This window comes from Chrysemys picta, chromosome 10 (genome assembly GCF_011386835.1).
Source record: "Chrysemys picta bellii isolate R12L10 chromosome 10, ASM1138683v2, whole genome shotgun sequence".
Lineage (NCBI taxonomy): Eukaryota > Metazoa > Chordata > Testudines > Emydidae > Chrysemys > Chrysemys picta.
This window is the reverse complement of record NC_088800.1, coordinates 69329722-69345439: the sequence shown is the minus strand read 5'-3', so window position 1 is coordinate 69345439 and position 15718 is coordinate 69329722. Positions and strand designations below refer to the sequence as shown.

Genomic DNA, 15718 nt, shown 5'->3' with positions numbered 1-15718 from the left:
ATGACAATACATTTTAGAGGTTCAACATTCTTGGTTGCAGGTTTTCTAATCTATGCTGTGGACATTTTAGGAGAATACCTGGCAAGGAATTTAGGCTCCAAACTTTAAAAAGAAACTTGGGGGCGGGGGGGATTTTTTTTTTTTATTTCTTTTTCTTAACTCAGTGAAAAAAGTTTTAAATTTTAAAAATATACCCTGGAATGATCTATCACTTCACATTGGATTGTGTTTATGCTGTGATATGACATACACAACACAGAAAATGATGTAATCTGATGCACTAAAGACAACATGAAGGCTATTTGAAAGTTCACCATTTCTTTAAGCTTCCCATTGCACCTGAATCAAAGTATGTTTTATTCTCAGGTAAAATATATAACAGACTAGATAGGACTGAGATTAGCAAGAACAAAACACACACAGTACCACCAAACCAACAAATTTACTACAGCTGCTCAGATAATGGTCTTTGATAAGGCTGCCAGCTATTGGATGGAATTTACAACACTGACTATATGTTGTAATACTGACAGAACATACTCCCGGTCACGCTGTTCAAATGTGAAATTCCTGTAGAAGCCAAAAATCCATCTACATGACAGTTTACAAGGGTAATTCCTGTTCTTCTCACACTTAATTATGTGAAAAGAATAGTAAAGGGACATTAAGGCAAGGCAAGGCCAGATTAAATGTTCTTCAGATAAGTATAATTCTAATAATCTGGAAGGAGGAACATTATATACTTGCTGATAACACAATTTCCTCACTCTTGTTACATGTAATATTTTCAGTATAGCCATCTAAAGTCTACCCCAAAAGTTTATTTTATTTTGTATCTGTCCTTTAGAGTAGTTTCATGTTAGAAAGCTTGTCACACGTATGCTAGATTAAATATAGAGAGGTGGACTATGATTTATTTCAAGATGCTCACTTGTACATTTCTTTACGGTAATTTCTATATGAGCAATTTGGGGCAGGGTCTCATTAATCCATATTTTCTGAACTGCCATGTACATTTATGGTATATCTAATATATGTTGGAGCCTGATCCAAAACCCACTACAGCCAAAGAGGGATCTTTCCGTTAACTTCAATGTGCTTTGGATCAGCCCCTAAATGCTTAACAGTAATAATGATCACCAAGAAATTTCCAAAACGAGAAAAAAAAATATATCACAGCCAAATCACAATCCTCTGTACTCTCCTCTTTCCACTTCCTGCCCTCTTGCATAAATAAATAAATAAAATGAAAAACTAAAAAATTTTGTTCTCAACAGAATCAAACTCTTTAGAGTAGCAGTTTAAATGCTCAGATGATTTGGAATTAGCTGGACTCTTGGAACTGAAGTACACATTCCAAATGCAAATGGCATTTTTGTTTCCACTGAAATGGAATAGTCTCTGTTTAAAAGTATGTGCTGCTCTGCAAGGTGACTCAGAATAGTGGGATTGTGGGGACTCATGGTTTATTGCGTTGCAATGATTTTCAAAATAAATATGCTCAGTTTACAAGGGGGGAAAAAGTTTGTTTCTAACTGCCAACCAGAAAGCCCCACTAGGATTTGAAAGGCAAAGTGAATTCTTTCCAGCTTAAACTGCAGTATCAGGTTTACAGGCCAATTTACACCTCAGTTACACCTGCACAACCCCACAGTCTCCACACTGTGTCCTCAGTGTCACCTGTGGAACCATTTGCCATTTTCACCATTGAATACATGGTCCTGGAATTACCATTTCAATTTAGACGGAACAGCTCTCTGGCCACTCTAGGAGCCGGACCCAAAACAAGAATCTGATCCAAAAGCTACCAAAGTCAATGAGAGTCTTCCCATTGACGTCATTGCTTCTGGGTCAGGCCCTAGGCACCTTTGGCATAACATAAAACACATTCCAACTAAACTGCAGCAATTCCATGCCAAGTGACTCCCCAAGCCGGCACTTTAACAGTTAACAGATCCTCCCCAGTACAACAATTAACTACCCTCACAACTCTCCCTTGCCCAACTTTCAAACACTTAGCGAGAGGAGATGAACATTGTAGTTATCTTTGGGTCAGTGGGACTCCTGGCATACATGAAGGTTTGTGGAATTGGGTCCTTAATAAGTGGCTTTCCTTATCAGTGCCATTTCAATAAGATTGAATGAATAAATGAGTTGTATGTTCAATCTTTTTTAGCGTGGCTATTCAATTTATTCATGAAAAAGGAAGTGCTTCCACTCGTTTCCACGACAACAACCCTAGGAATTCTGTCTTCATATAAATGAGTTATTGCTTTTTGTGCTTCCATAATCCAGGCAGTGAAGAAATTAACATCATATGGTCCCAGAGAAGACATCCCAATCTTCCTGTCGTCACGACACCCCTACAGACACTAAATTTGTAGACATCATTGCTAGAAGTATAAATGAGTTGAAATGAGAGCCTTAGTCTGAAGAATATTAAGTTAGAGATGCCTAATTTCAGAACAATTTCAGTTGAAGGAGCTTCTTTTGCTGCCTGTGTTTGTGTGTAGGCTAAGAGAAAATAAACTGGGTTATACTTACGGTATGCCTTCCTCTCTAGTACGGTATCTAGAAATGAGCTTGTACAAATTTTTCCATCACTCATGATTCTTGCTCAGCTTCACTAGTCCCATTTACAGTTTCTTAGCTTAAGTACCAACAGTGTGTGTTCAGCGCAGTACAAAACAGACAGTTCCTGCTCCCGAGAGATTACAATCTAAACAAGACAAACACCATGAAGCAAAGAGAAGGGAATTATTAGGATATCATCATCATTGCGGACTCACTTCTTGGGGTGATTATGGAAGCGTGAGTCTTGGAATTAAGTGAGCATGGGGACTTGCTGTGTCAGAAAAGGGATGGTATTCCACGAATAGTATTCTTTTTGCGGATACAGACTAACACGGCTGCTACTCTGAAACCTGTCATTATGCAAGGCACTGCATTTAGCCGTATGGAGTGGTAAATTTGTTAGTCTCTAAGGTGCCACAAGTACTCCTGTTCTTTTTGCGGATACAGACTAACACGGCTGCTACTCTGAAACCATGAATAGATAGTGGCTCGATTGTCCTACTCTATTATTTATTCTGTTTGTAAATACTTAGGAGGTGCTCACTGAGCATGGATAAGTACTGAGAGAGAACAATTTATTGTAGAATGGGAACAGTGAAAATGCTCTGTCTCCTGGATTCCAGAAATAGGGTAATTTTCCCTCCACCCCCATGATGTTCTCAACAACATGTGAAGAGTCTGCCATGTGGATTCTGATCTCTGAAGAAATCAGATAGTAAGTGTCATACAACTCAGTTGGAGCTACTATAAGGTGGGCACATAACTGGTTTGAAAACCGTTCCGACAGAGTAGTTATCAGTGGTTCACTATCAAGCTGGAAGGGCATATCAAGTAGGTTCCTGCAGGGATTAGTTCTGGGTCTGGTTCTGTTCAATATTTTCATCAGTGACTTAGATAATGACATACAGAGTACACTTATAAAGTTTGCGGACGATTCCAAGCTGGGAGGGGTTGAAGGTGCTTTGGAGGATAGGATTAAAATTCAAAATGATCTGGACAAACTGGAGAATTGGTCTGAAGTAAACAGGATGCAATTCAATAAGGCCAAATTCACTGAGGAAAAAACAATCAGTTGCACACAGACAAAACGGGAAATGACTGCCTAGGAAGGAGTACTGCAGAAAAGGATCTGGGGGTTATAGTAGATCACTGTTGCAAAAAAAGCAAACATTCTGGGATGTATTAGCAGGAGTGGTGTGAGTGAGTGAAGACCAATACAAAGAATTAATTTAGCTTCGCCACAACAGCCTTGTCTTCCCTGAGTGCTCTTTTAGCACCTCAACTGTTCAGTGGCCCCACTGATTTTTTGGCAGCTTCCTGCTTCTGATGTACTTAAAAATATTTTGCTGTTAGTTTTTGTATCTTTTGCTAGTTGTTCTTAAAGTTCTTTCTTGGCCTGCCTAATTATACTTTTACACTTGACTTCCCAGAGTTTGTGCTCCTTTCTATTTTTCTCAGTAGGATTTGACTTCCAAAGGATGCCTTTTTGCCCTTAACCACCTCTTTTAGTCTGTTTTTTAGCCATCGTGGCTTTGGAGGGGCGGGGGGCTTCTTATCCCCCACCCAAAAAACAGCATTTAGTTTGAGCCTCTCTTATGGTGTTTTTAAAGAGTTTCTATGTAGCTTGCACATTTCATCCTTGTGGCTGTTCCTTTTAATTTCCATTTAACTAGCATCCTCACTTTGTGTATTTCCCCTTCTGGAAGTTAAACACTGCTGCTGTGGGTTTCTCTGGTATTTTCTTCCCTAGAAGATGTTAAATTTAATTACATTATGGTTGCTGTTCATAGATTCATAGATTCTAGGACTAGAAGGGACCTCAAGAGGTCATCGAGTCCAGTCCCCTGCCCGCATGGCAGGACCAAATACTGTCTAGACCATCCCTGATAGACATTTATCTAACCTACTCTTAAATATCTCCATAGAAGGAGATTCCACAACCTCCCTAGGCAATTTATTCCAGTGTTTAACCACCCTGACAGTTAGGAACTTTTTCCTAATGTCCAACCTAGACCTCCCTTGCTGCAGTTTAAACCCATTGCTTCTTGTTCTATCCTTAGAGGCTAAGGTGAACAAGTTTTCTCCCTCCTCCTTATGACACCCTTTTAGATACCTGAAAACTGCTATCATGTCCCCTCTCAGTCTTCTCTTTTCCAAACTAAACAAACCCAATTCCTTCAGCCTTCCTTCATAGGTCATGTTCTCAATACCTTTAGTCATTCTTGTTGCTCTTCTCTGGACCCTTTCCAATTTCTCCGCATCTTTCTTGAAATGCGGTGCCCAGAACTGGACACAATACTCCAGCTGAGGCCTAACCAGAGCAGAGTAGAGTGGAAGAATGACTTCTCGTGTCTTGCTCACAACACTCCTGTTAATACATCCCAGAATAATGTTTGCTTTTTTTGCAACAGCATCACACTGTTGACTCATATTTAGCTTGTGGTCCACTATAACCCCTAGATCCCTTTCTGCTGTACTCCTTCCTAGACAGTCTCTTCCCATTCTGTATGTGTGAAACTGATTTTTTCTTCCTAAGTGGAGCACTTTGCATTTGTCTTTGTTAAACTTCATCCTGTTTAACTCAGACCATTTCTCCAATTTGTCCAGATCATTTTGAATTATGACCCTGTCCTCCAAAGCAGTTGCAATCCCTCCCAGTTTGGTATCATCCGCAAACTTAATAAGCGTACTTTCTATGCCAATATCTAAGTCGTTAATGAAGATATTGAACAGACCCGGTCCCAAAACAGACCCCTGCAGAACCCCACTCGTTATGCCTTTCCAGCAGAATTGGGAACCATTAATAACAACTCTCGGAGTATGGTTATCCAGCCAGTTATGCACCCACCTTATAGTAGCCCCATCTAAATTGTATTTGCCTAGTTTATCGGTAAGAGTATCATGCGAGACCGTATCAAATGCCTTACTAAAGTCTAGATATACCACATCCACAACTTCTCCCTTATCCACAAGACTCGTTATCCTATCGAAGAAAGCTATCAGATTGGTTTGACATGATTTGTTCTTTACAAATCCATGCTGGCTGTTCCCTATCACCTTACCACCTTCCAAGTGATTGCAGATGATTTCCTTAATGACTTGCTCCATTATCTTCCCTGGCACAGAAGTTAAACTAACTGGTCTGTAGTTTCCTGGGTTGTTTTTATTTCCCTTTTTATAGATGGGCACTATATTTGCCCTTTTCCAGTCTTCTGGAATCTCTCCCGTCTCCCATGATTTTCCAAAGATAATAGCTAGAGGCTCAGATACCTCCTCTATTAGCTCCTTGAGTATTCTAGGATGCATTTCATCAGGCCCTGGTGACTTGCAGGCATCTAACTTTTCTAAGTGATTTTTAACTTGTTCTTTTTTTATTTTATCTGCTAAACCTACCCCCTTCCCATTAGCATTCACTATGTTAGGCATTCCTTCAGACTTCTCGGTGAAGACCGAAACAAAGAAGTCATTAAGCATCTCTGCCATTTCCAAGTTTCCTGTTACTGTTTCTCCCTCTTCACTGAGCAGTGGGCCTACCCTGTCTTTGGTCTTCCTCTTGCTTCTAATGTATTGATAAAAAGTCTTCTTGTTTCCCTTAATTCCCATAGCTAGTTTGAGCTCATTTTGTGCCTTTGCCTTTCTAATCTTGCCCCTGCATTCCTGTGTTGTTTGCCTATATTCATCCTTTGTAATCTGTCCTAGTTTCCATTTTTTATATGACTCCTTTTTATTTTTTAGATCATGCAAGATCTCGTGGTTAAGCCAAGGTGGTCTTTTGCCACATTTTCTATCTTTCCTAACCAGCGGAATAGCTTGCTTTTGGGCCCTTAATAGTGTCCCTTTGAAAAACTGCCAACTCTCCTCAGTTGTTTTTCCCCCTCAGTTTGTTACTAAGTGGTTCAGCTATATCCACCTCTGAGATCAGATCCTGTGCTCCACTTAGGACTAAATCAAGACTTGCTTCTCCCCTTGTGGGCTCCAGGACTAGCTTCTCCAAGAAGCAGTCATTAATGGTGTCTAGAAATTTTCTCTCTTCATCCCATCCTGAGGTAACGTGTACCCAGGCAATATGGGTATAGTTGAAATCCCCCATGGGTTTTCTGTTTTTGTAGCCTCTCTAATCTCCAAGAGCATTTCACAATCACTGTCACCATCCTGGTAAACTGGTTGGTAGTATAGTCCTACTGCAATACTTCTATTATTCAAGCGTGGAATTTCTATCTGTAGAGAGTCTATGGTACAGTTAGGGCCGGCTCCAGGCACCAGCCGACCAAGCACGTGCTTGGGGCAGCACCTTGGGGTGGGGTGGCGCTCAGGTTTTTATTTAATTTATTTATTTATTTGGTTAGTCAGGGCAGCGCTGGAGGGTTTTTTTTTTGTTTCGGCGTCGTGGCGCTCGGGCACCGCGGCGCTCGGAGAGGGTGCGGGGACTTGGCGTGGCGCTGGGGGGCCGGGTGCTTGGGGCGGCGCAGCACTCGGAGGGGGGCGTGGTCTTGGCACGGAGCTCAGAGGGGGGGTGAGGACTTCGGGCGGCGCAGCGCTCGGAGGGGGCAGGGGCTTCGGGCGGCGTGGCGCTTGGAGGGGGCGGGGGCTTCTGCAGTGCTGTGGGGGGGGTTCAGCAGGGCGGCGCTCTCCTTTTTTGCCTGGGGCAGCAAAAAAGTTAGAGCCGGCCCTGGGTACAGTTCGACTAAAATGTCTACTATATTTGACTCTATGCTTTCTTTCACATATAGTGCCACTCCGCCACCAGGACAACCTACTGTTTTATTCCTATATACCATGTACCCTGGTATTACCATGTCTCATGGATTATCATTGTTCCCCCAAGTATCTGTGATGCCTATTATATCAATGTCCTCATAGAATACCAGGCACTCAACTTCACCCATCTTAGTATTTAGACTTCTAGCATTTGTATACAAGCATTTATAAATTTGTCAATATTTAGTTGTCTGTCTTCATGTGATTCAAATGAAAAAAGTCCCATTCAGTTGCCTGTTTCTCTTCAGTTCCTACCTGTACTTTATCACCTTCTATCCTATCCTCTTTACTAGGATATAGAGTATCCCTTCTAATAAATACTCGAAGGGGTGTGTCTGTTTAAATCATGTGCTCCTCTGCACCTGTCAGCTTTCCCCCAGTTCTTAGTTTAAAAATTCCTTTATGATCTTCTTAATTTTACACATCAGCAATCTGGTTCTATTTTGGTTGAGGTCAGGGGTTGGCAACCTTCGGCATGCAGCCCATCAGGCTAATCCGCTGGCGGGCCACAAGAGATTTTGCTTTCATTGACTGTCCGCAGACATGGTCCCTCACAGCTCTCAGTGACCACGGTTTGCCGTTCCTGGCCACTGGGAACTACGGGAAGCAGCAGCCAGCACATCCCTGCAGTCCGCTGCTTCCCATAGCTCCCATTGGCCAGGAATGTCAAACCGCGGCCACTGAGAGCTGCAGGGGGCCGTGCCTGCAGACAGTCAACGTAAACAAAATGTCTCACGGCCCACCAGCAGATTGCCCTGATGGGCTGCGTGCCGAAGGTTGCAGACTCCTGGTTTAGGTAGAGCCCATCCTTTCTGTATAGGCTCTTCCTTTCCCAAAACATTCCCCAGTTCCTAGGGAATCTAAATAGTGTTGGGAGGAGGGATTGGCTCATCCATGCATTGAGATCTTGCACCTTTGCCTGTCTAACAGGCCCTGCACATAGAACTGGAAGCATTCCAGAGAATGCTACCATGGAGATCCTGGACTTTAATCTCTTACCTAGCAGCCTAAATTTGGCCTCCAGGACTTCTCTCCACCTATCTTTCCCGATGTCAATGGTACCTATATGTAGCATGACCACCAGCTCCTCCCCAGCGCTGCACATAAGTCTATCTAGATGTCTTTAGAAGTCCACAACATTTGTGGCCAGTAAGCAATTCAACATGCGGTTCTCCCAGCCATCACCAACCCAATTATCTATATTAGTAATAACTGAATACCTCATTGCTATTACCTGCCTCTTCCTCATAACTGGGGCCCTCTCCCCTGACGGGGTATCCTCAGTGTGAGAAGATACCATGACATCATCTGGCAGGAGGGTCCCAACTATGGAATTGTTTCCCTCTACTCCAGCTTGATGCTCTCGTTCCAGGGACTTTTATCCTCCTCAACAGCCCCGAGGCAGTTAGATTGCAGATGGGATGGCTCTACTGTGCCCTGAAAAGTCTCTCCTGTTTATCTCTCTGTCTCCTCTAGCTCCTCCAGTTCAACCTTTCTGGTTTCAAGGGCCAATACTCATTCTCTGAGGGTCATGAGTTGCTTGCACTGAATGCGCACATATGCTGCATGCAATGCAATACACTGGATAGCCACCCCTGCTGTTGACTTCTGCTGGATTATTTTTACTCTTGGAGGATTTGTTTGTTTGTTTTGGGGGAAGGGACGTGTTTAGAGTATCTGCCTCTCACACTGGCTCTCTAAACTCCCTCACAAAACTCCCCTGTTCACTGGCTCCTCTGGTCACTTAGGAGTGGGCTTTTTAAATCCCTGTTCTCCTGGGGAGGAGTGTTCACAAACCAGAGGCTGTATCAGGCAGTGCTGAGAAAAGCGTGGCGGGAGATCATGCAAAGGAAGCTAGAGACATTGTTATTAGTATTACAGTAGCTCCTAGAAATTCCAGTCAAGGATCAGGACATCTTTGTGCCAGGTGCTATACAGACAACCAAGGAAGATAATCCTTATCCCAGACAGTTTATAGGTCCAGGGGTGAAATCCTGACCCACTGAAGTCAATGAAAGCTTTGCCATTGAATTCATTGGGACCAGGATTTCACCCTAGGCATCTGCCACATAAGGCATGATTCACTATTGGCCTGCAGTTTGTGTAGTCATATGGGGATCAATACAACAAATCGCTTTAATCATGTGATTAATCTTCTTGACTTCAAAGCTAGGCACATGCTACAGTGCTTTGTTGGATCAAGGTTAAAGCAGTCGCCTGCAGAATTGATCCCCTGCTGAATTGACTCCTTCAGCCAGCCAGGGGGGTAGCATCCCAGTGCGCTGACTGGTGCATTGTTATGGGCATACATATGTTAGTGTATCTGTAGCTCCTATGGGGCACTAGTACTATGCTTTGTGGACAAGAAACCTGGCCAAGTGCCTTCGCTACCAAAGCGAGCCTGTGGTCTTTCTTATGAACAACATCGAGGTCTGCTAAATTAGCTCATTACAGAAGCAGCTTTTCCTCTCCTGGAATTGACACCTCCTCATCTATTATCGGGAGTGGACTGCATCCACCCTGATTGAATTGGCCCTGTCAACACTGGTTCTCCACTTGCGAAGTAACTCCCTGCTCGCCATGTGTCAGTATATAATGCCTGCATCTGTAACTTTCACTCTATGCATCTGAAGAAGTGAGGTTTTTACCCACAAAAGCTTATGCCCAAATAAATCTGTTAGTCTTTAAGGTGCCACCAGACTCCTTGTTGTTTTTGTAGATACAGACTAACACGGCTACCCCCTGATAAATTACCATGCTGCACTCTCTACTACTGCAGCTGACATCAGTGCTCCAAGAACGGGAACACTGCAGCAGCAACAACGTTCCTCAGCACTTAACAATAGGCTGAGGTAAGAAACCATCAACTGGATTAATCCCAGATTTCTAGATAGTTTCAGGAGATTTCATATTGATAGTCAAAGTCAAAAAGCAATTGACCCAGGCCCAGATCTCCTCCCTCAGGGAAAAATGCAAGGAAGATTGCAGAGAGGAAATTTCCCTGAGACTCCCCTTGTGGCAACTTACCTGATCATGCCACAGGAGACTAGGAGGATGGTAGAGGATTTGGTGCCCACAGAATATGCAACAGGGCCTGTCCGTAAATACAGCAGATCCTGGGGGGCTCTTGGGCAATCCACGCAGAGTCTGGCACCTCCTTGCTAGTGCTTGCCTCTAGCATCTCTTTACTGCAGCACCCTGGAAACACTGGAATATTTAAAATCATTGTAGAAGATTGATTCAATCGTTAACATTTCTGAGAACATTTTAATCCATCTGGTTAGTAAAATTTTGGGCCTAAACTAACAGCTTTTCTATGGACCAGTGATGGGACACTAGATGCGGGGAGCTCTGAGTTACTACAGAGCATTCTTTCCCAGGTGTCTGGCTGGTGGATCTTGCCCACATGCTCAGAGTCTAACTGGTTGCCATATTTGGGGTCAGGAAGGAATTTTCCCCTAGTGCAGATTTTTTTTCTACCTTCCTTTGTAGCATGGGATATGGGTCACTTGCAGGTTTAAACTAGTATGGATGAGGGATTCTCTGTACATTGAAGTCTCTAAATCTATAAAAGAATATTTAAATCATGATTTGAGGACTTTAGTAACTCAGCCAGAGGTTATGGGTCTATTACAGGAGTGCGTGGGTGAGATTGTGTGGCGTGCAAGGTGCAGGAGGTCAGATTAGAGGATCATGATGGCCCCTTCTGACCTTAAAGTCTATGAGACTGGGCTATAAAACACTAGCCTTTGACATATTCAGTAATCTCCACCTCTTGGAGTTTGTTTTAAATGAGAAGAAAAATTCCTACATTATTGGGGGGGTGGGAGACTAATCTCAGAAGCTCTATATTCCAACCTATCAACTTCCAAACTATATTTCACAGATGGATGCTCTTAAAGGATAATAAAGCCACCAGAGTATGATAGCCACGGTTGAGCTCTCTGTAGGAAAATTTTGATCCACAACCAGGGAAATCAACTCAAGAAGCAGGAAGGGCCTTACAAAAAACAAACAAACAAAAAAACACCCCACCCCTAAAACCTTAAGAGCCAGGCTTTGTGCCTGTGTGTGTGTGTGTGTGTGTGTGTGTTTGGCTTTAAAATACATTAAACTCTTCCACTAAAGTATCTTAAAACTTCAACTGTGGAGAAAATTAAGTGTTAATGCTTCTCTCATTTCAAGACTCTACAATAGGAATTATGTCATACCAGGCCTAAAAGAAAATCAGCATTCTACAGATAAGAGTACCCATATTTGCAATCCTTGTGATTTTTCTTCTTCCCCTTGATAGGGAGAACTTCCTGCATACAAACATTCCAACCCTCTCATGATCTAAAGGACATCATGTCCCATAACCTGTCAGCTGAAAAGTGCAGCAATTTACTACAGGAATGTCTCCAAATTCAGTACCATTCCATCCCCTGCAAGCCTTCTGTGTTATATATGACTTGAATATACATGAACAAATTTGTGGGGAATTTTTAAAATTGAGAAGGGCTCAAGTCACAAAACTTTGGTCTTGAGTCAAAATAGTCCAAAGGTCAAGATGTCCAGATCTAAAATTTGGGGCTCATCTCTGATTTAAAACACAGTAAAATCAGGGACTAGATGTTTTGGGCAACTAGAGATGGAATAGCGCTCTTCTCCCTTCAGTCACCACTTCTAATCCAGCCCACTTTCATTTGGGACCTCATCCAAAGCCCACTGAAATCAATGGGAAGACTCTCATTGACGTCAATGGGCATTGGATGAGGTCCCTAGTATGTGAAAGTTGTTACCATCTGGAGGCTGTGTAGAGACCTACATGCAATGAGTTACTTCAGGAATACACAAACAAAATTTTAAAAGACCATTTTTTGCCATCACAGCAGACACGCCAAAGACTGAGCAAATGTAGAGGGCTCTGTTTTGTTGTGTGGATATTTGCACCAGTGCAAAGTGGCTGTAAAACATGATCTGCTCAGAATGGCAGCAGTTTTCATCCACACAAGCTGTAGAACAGATAGTAAGGCCCAGAGACTCCAACCCTCTCAGGTGGATTCTCGCCCTGTCTTGCTGAGGCACATTGGCGGGTCGGTGTGGGCAACTGTCATTGAGCCTGCTGCTGTGCCAGTTCTGTCAAAGAGGACAGTAGTCTCCAGGACTCGCAATCTGCCACACTCTCACTGGCAGCAGAGTCACATCAAGATAAATATTGGGGATTGGGGAGTGGGGGCGGGGTCACCCATGTACAAAAGAAAAACTTTGTATTTTAAAGTGGGAAAAACAAACAATTCTCATCTGTGCTGAAGACTCCTACTGTGTGTTGTGTGCGCAGAACAGGTGCAGAACATGCAACAGAGCTCCATAATGCAGATCAGAGAAGAGAAATTCACCCTTTGTTCTTAATGCATTTGATCTGAAAGTGTCAATTCGACATCTGAGGGTTTTAATTCCAAGGGCATCCCAACAAAAGAAGAGGCCAAATTTGGCTCTGTTTTACACTGGAGTGAATGCAGATCAACTCCACTGAAGACAAGGAAGTTACTCTGGATTTGCAGTGGTTAAACCAAGAGCAGAATCTGGCCTCTAAGTTTCAGGGAATGTATCCTTAAGTTTAACATAACTGATTTATTTCAAGGAGATTTATGACTCAGACTAGTCACTCTCCCTGCTTATTGGCTGATATGTACTTAAACATAGTCTCCAATACAATGATGGTGCATATTAGTCAGTTCCATCTGTTATATGCAAAAGTCCCATATATTTCAGTGCATTGCGATCATGTAGAAAATATAGGATTTCCTTACCAGAGTATAAAAGATCAGTTTGCAATTACAAACTTTCAGTATTGCCGGCCACAGCATTATTTGTTTAAAAACACAGTTATAATGTAAGAGTAAGGTCTTGAGTTAATTTATTGTTCCAAATCTGTCTTCCTAATTAAACATTAAATTGTGAGCACATCTTAGAACACCACTTGAGTAAGCTAAGAGCACAGCAGATTATACTGTAGTTAATCTTTAAAACCACTGTAAAACAACCAGAAATTGTCAGTTTTGCATAAAAAGTACATAATTACTCTTCCCTGTCTAGACTGAATCATAAGGGGAAAAATGAGGTTCAAAGAAAAAATCTGGAGCATTTATATAATTGGACCATCAGATGCAACATGTAGTTCATTGCAGACAAACATACAATAATTAGTAATCAGAGGCAAGATTCAAGCTAGTGGATATTTGCTAAATAAAACAAGGCAGCATTCAGCATACTGAAGAGGAAAGGATTTGGCAGTTACTGTAGGAAAGTAGTTGAAACCAAGAGCACATAAACAAGTTCCTATGGTAGGCTGTATTGGTGGAGGTGATTCTGTTAGCATATGTAGACCTTCAACCAAATTCATCCTGGGTGTAACTCTACTGACTTCAATTTGGTGCCTCGCATACAGGGCCTGATCCAAAGTCCACTGAAGTCGGTGTACTGTCTCCCATGGGCTTGGATCAGATCTGCAGTGCGCAATACTGGGCATCGTAGCACAGAAAGGGTGTGATTGCCTCAGAGGTGGCAGCATGAGGCTAAATAAATAAATAAATACATACATACATACATACATACATACAAAACAGGTGGGATGAGAAGCCCACTTTGCGGTAATCATTTTGAAGGCACAGACTGATATTTGGGAAGGAAAAGTCCACATCTATGTTGACAGGCTGCTCTGGAATTTGTAAGAGACACTCTTGTGCAGTCGCTGTCATGTTTTTTCCACTAAGATTCCTTGACCATGAAGTTCCTAGAGAAGGGATGGCTGGGAGTGCATTTTTCCTTTCCCTGATGAGCTGTAAATGCATTTTGGATTCTTTTTCTTTCCTTGCGTGCACTAGGGATTTACAGCCTAAAGGAATAACTGAATGGTCAATGTGCTTGGCTGACCAGAGAGGCAGCAAGACTCCTAGCACTTTAAGTGTGTGTCATTGGCTTAAGTCCCTCCACAGCACTGCTTTGGGGAGGGATGGGGACTCTCACCCACGCAGCCAACAGTGCTGTGGACTGGGGATGGAAACTCATTCCTCCAGATGGGTTCCACTGGAACTTACCCTTTCTGGGTTCCATAGAAGAGAAAGGGGAAAAAACCTATGGGAAAATAAAAACTGTCCCAGAAATGCTGCGACCCTCCACTCCTTCGGGGAGCCGCTGACAATTGTCAAAGTTAGACTCAGGACTCATAGTTTGTCAGACCACTCTGTTTTATTAGCACAGCGCTCTGCTAATACATTCAGATAATGTGAGCCTCCATGCAAGATTCAAACAGTCTTATTTATACAGATAAAAGGGTGTGAACTAAACAAAGGGACAGAGAGAGCAAAATTGTAAAATATGCATGGAGCACAATATGCATAACCTGCTTCCTTGTTAACTCTTATCGATCTAAGACTAATGCTTCACCAATTGCCCTTAAGTGGCAAGTTAAGCAGTTAATGTCTGCTTTCCTGCACACCTGGCTTGCAGCTTTTCTCATTTCTACTTAAAGGTACATACAGCATTCTTTAATTCATTCTATTTCTTTAATATAATTCATTTCACTTTCACAATCCCTCCTTTTGGTCAAGCTTACGCAAAGACCAACAATTACTGGGTTCCACATATTAATAGTTCTTTATCTCTTCGTTCATCAGTGATATTTAACATCATCATATTAGCACTCTGTTTTGGGGCAGTCACCTGAGTGGCATACCTTACACAATTCTGGATACAACAGGAGATTAACTGAAAACATACAAAAATCATTAGGATTCCAAACAGGATAGTCAGGGCTCCCTGAAACAACCAGTTTCCTGTGCCAGAGAAATTGAATAGGTTACTTAGCCACTTCCATAAAGAACTTGGCTCTTCATGGGGAAGATATGCAATTTGTTCTAAGTGACTAGCACGATCTATTACCTCATTGGTGTCGTCAGGTATGAACACACAACATTCTTTCCAATGAGAGCACAGGTCCCTCCTTTGGCCGCCAGCACTATGTCCAATGCCTGACGGTTTTGGAGGGCCATCTGTCGGATCACCCCTGTTTCTTTGGCCAGGGTCTTTAAACTCTCTCCGGTTTCTTTTGCCATTATTTCAACTACTGTTTGTAACCTTAGGAGCCTTTTTGCATGGTGTATTACTCCCCCAAGTGGGATAAGGGAACCGCCAATGGCCTCTTCCCAGGTCAAGGGGCTTATGTTATTTACATACCATTGGGCATCTGATAAGTCCCTTCTTCTTCGCCTGAAATTACGGAGGCGTTCTCGTGGGAAGGACCCTAGCACTCGGAATTGTGGGAAGAGTCGGGCGGGATAACAGATACCTGACCAGTTAGCTGGTAACACAGTATAAGCTTTGGTCCCACAAACCCAATGATGGC

At 42.7% G+C, this 15718-nt stretch overlaps 1 protein-coding gene and 1 long non-coding RNA gene across 4 annotated transcripts in view; one reads left to right on the top strand and one right to left on the bottom strand.

The window, feature by feature from the left end:
* The window catches only part of LOC135973815 (uncharacterized), a 1510190-nt gene that overhangs the window by 104443 nt on the left and 1390029 nt on the right, over positions 1 to 15718 (top strand). The window lies entirely within an intron of this gene.
* LOC135973854 (uncharacterized) overlaps positions 90 to 15718 on the bottom strand; it is a 136299-nt gene continuing 120670 nt past the window's right edge. For all 3 annotated transcript variants that reach the window (XR_010590889.1, XR_010590890.1, XR_010590888.1), the window contains 2 exons: positions 10360 to 10539; positions 90 to 2719 (listed from right to left, as the gene is read on the bottom strand). This is a non-coding gene — a long non-coding RNA (uncharacterized LOC135973854). The remainder of the gene's footprint in view (positions 2720 to 10359; positions 10540 to 15718) is intronic.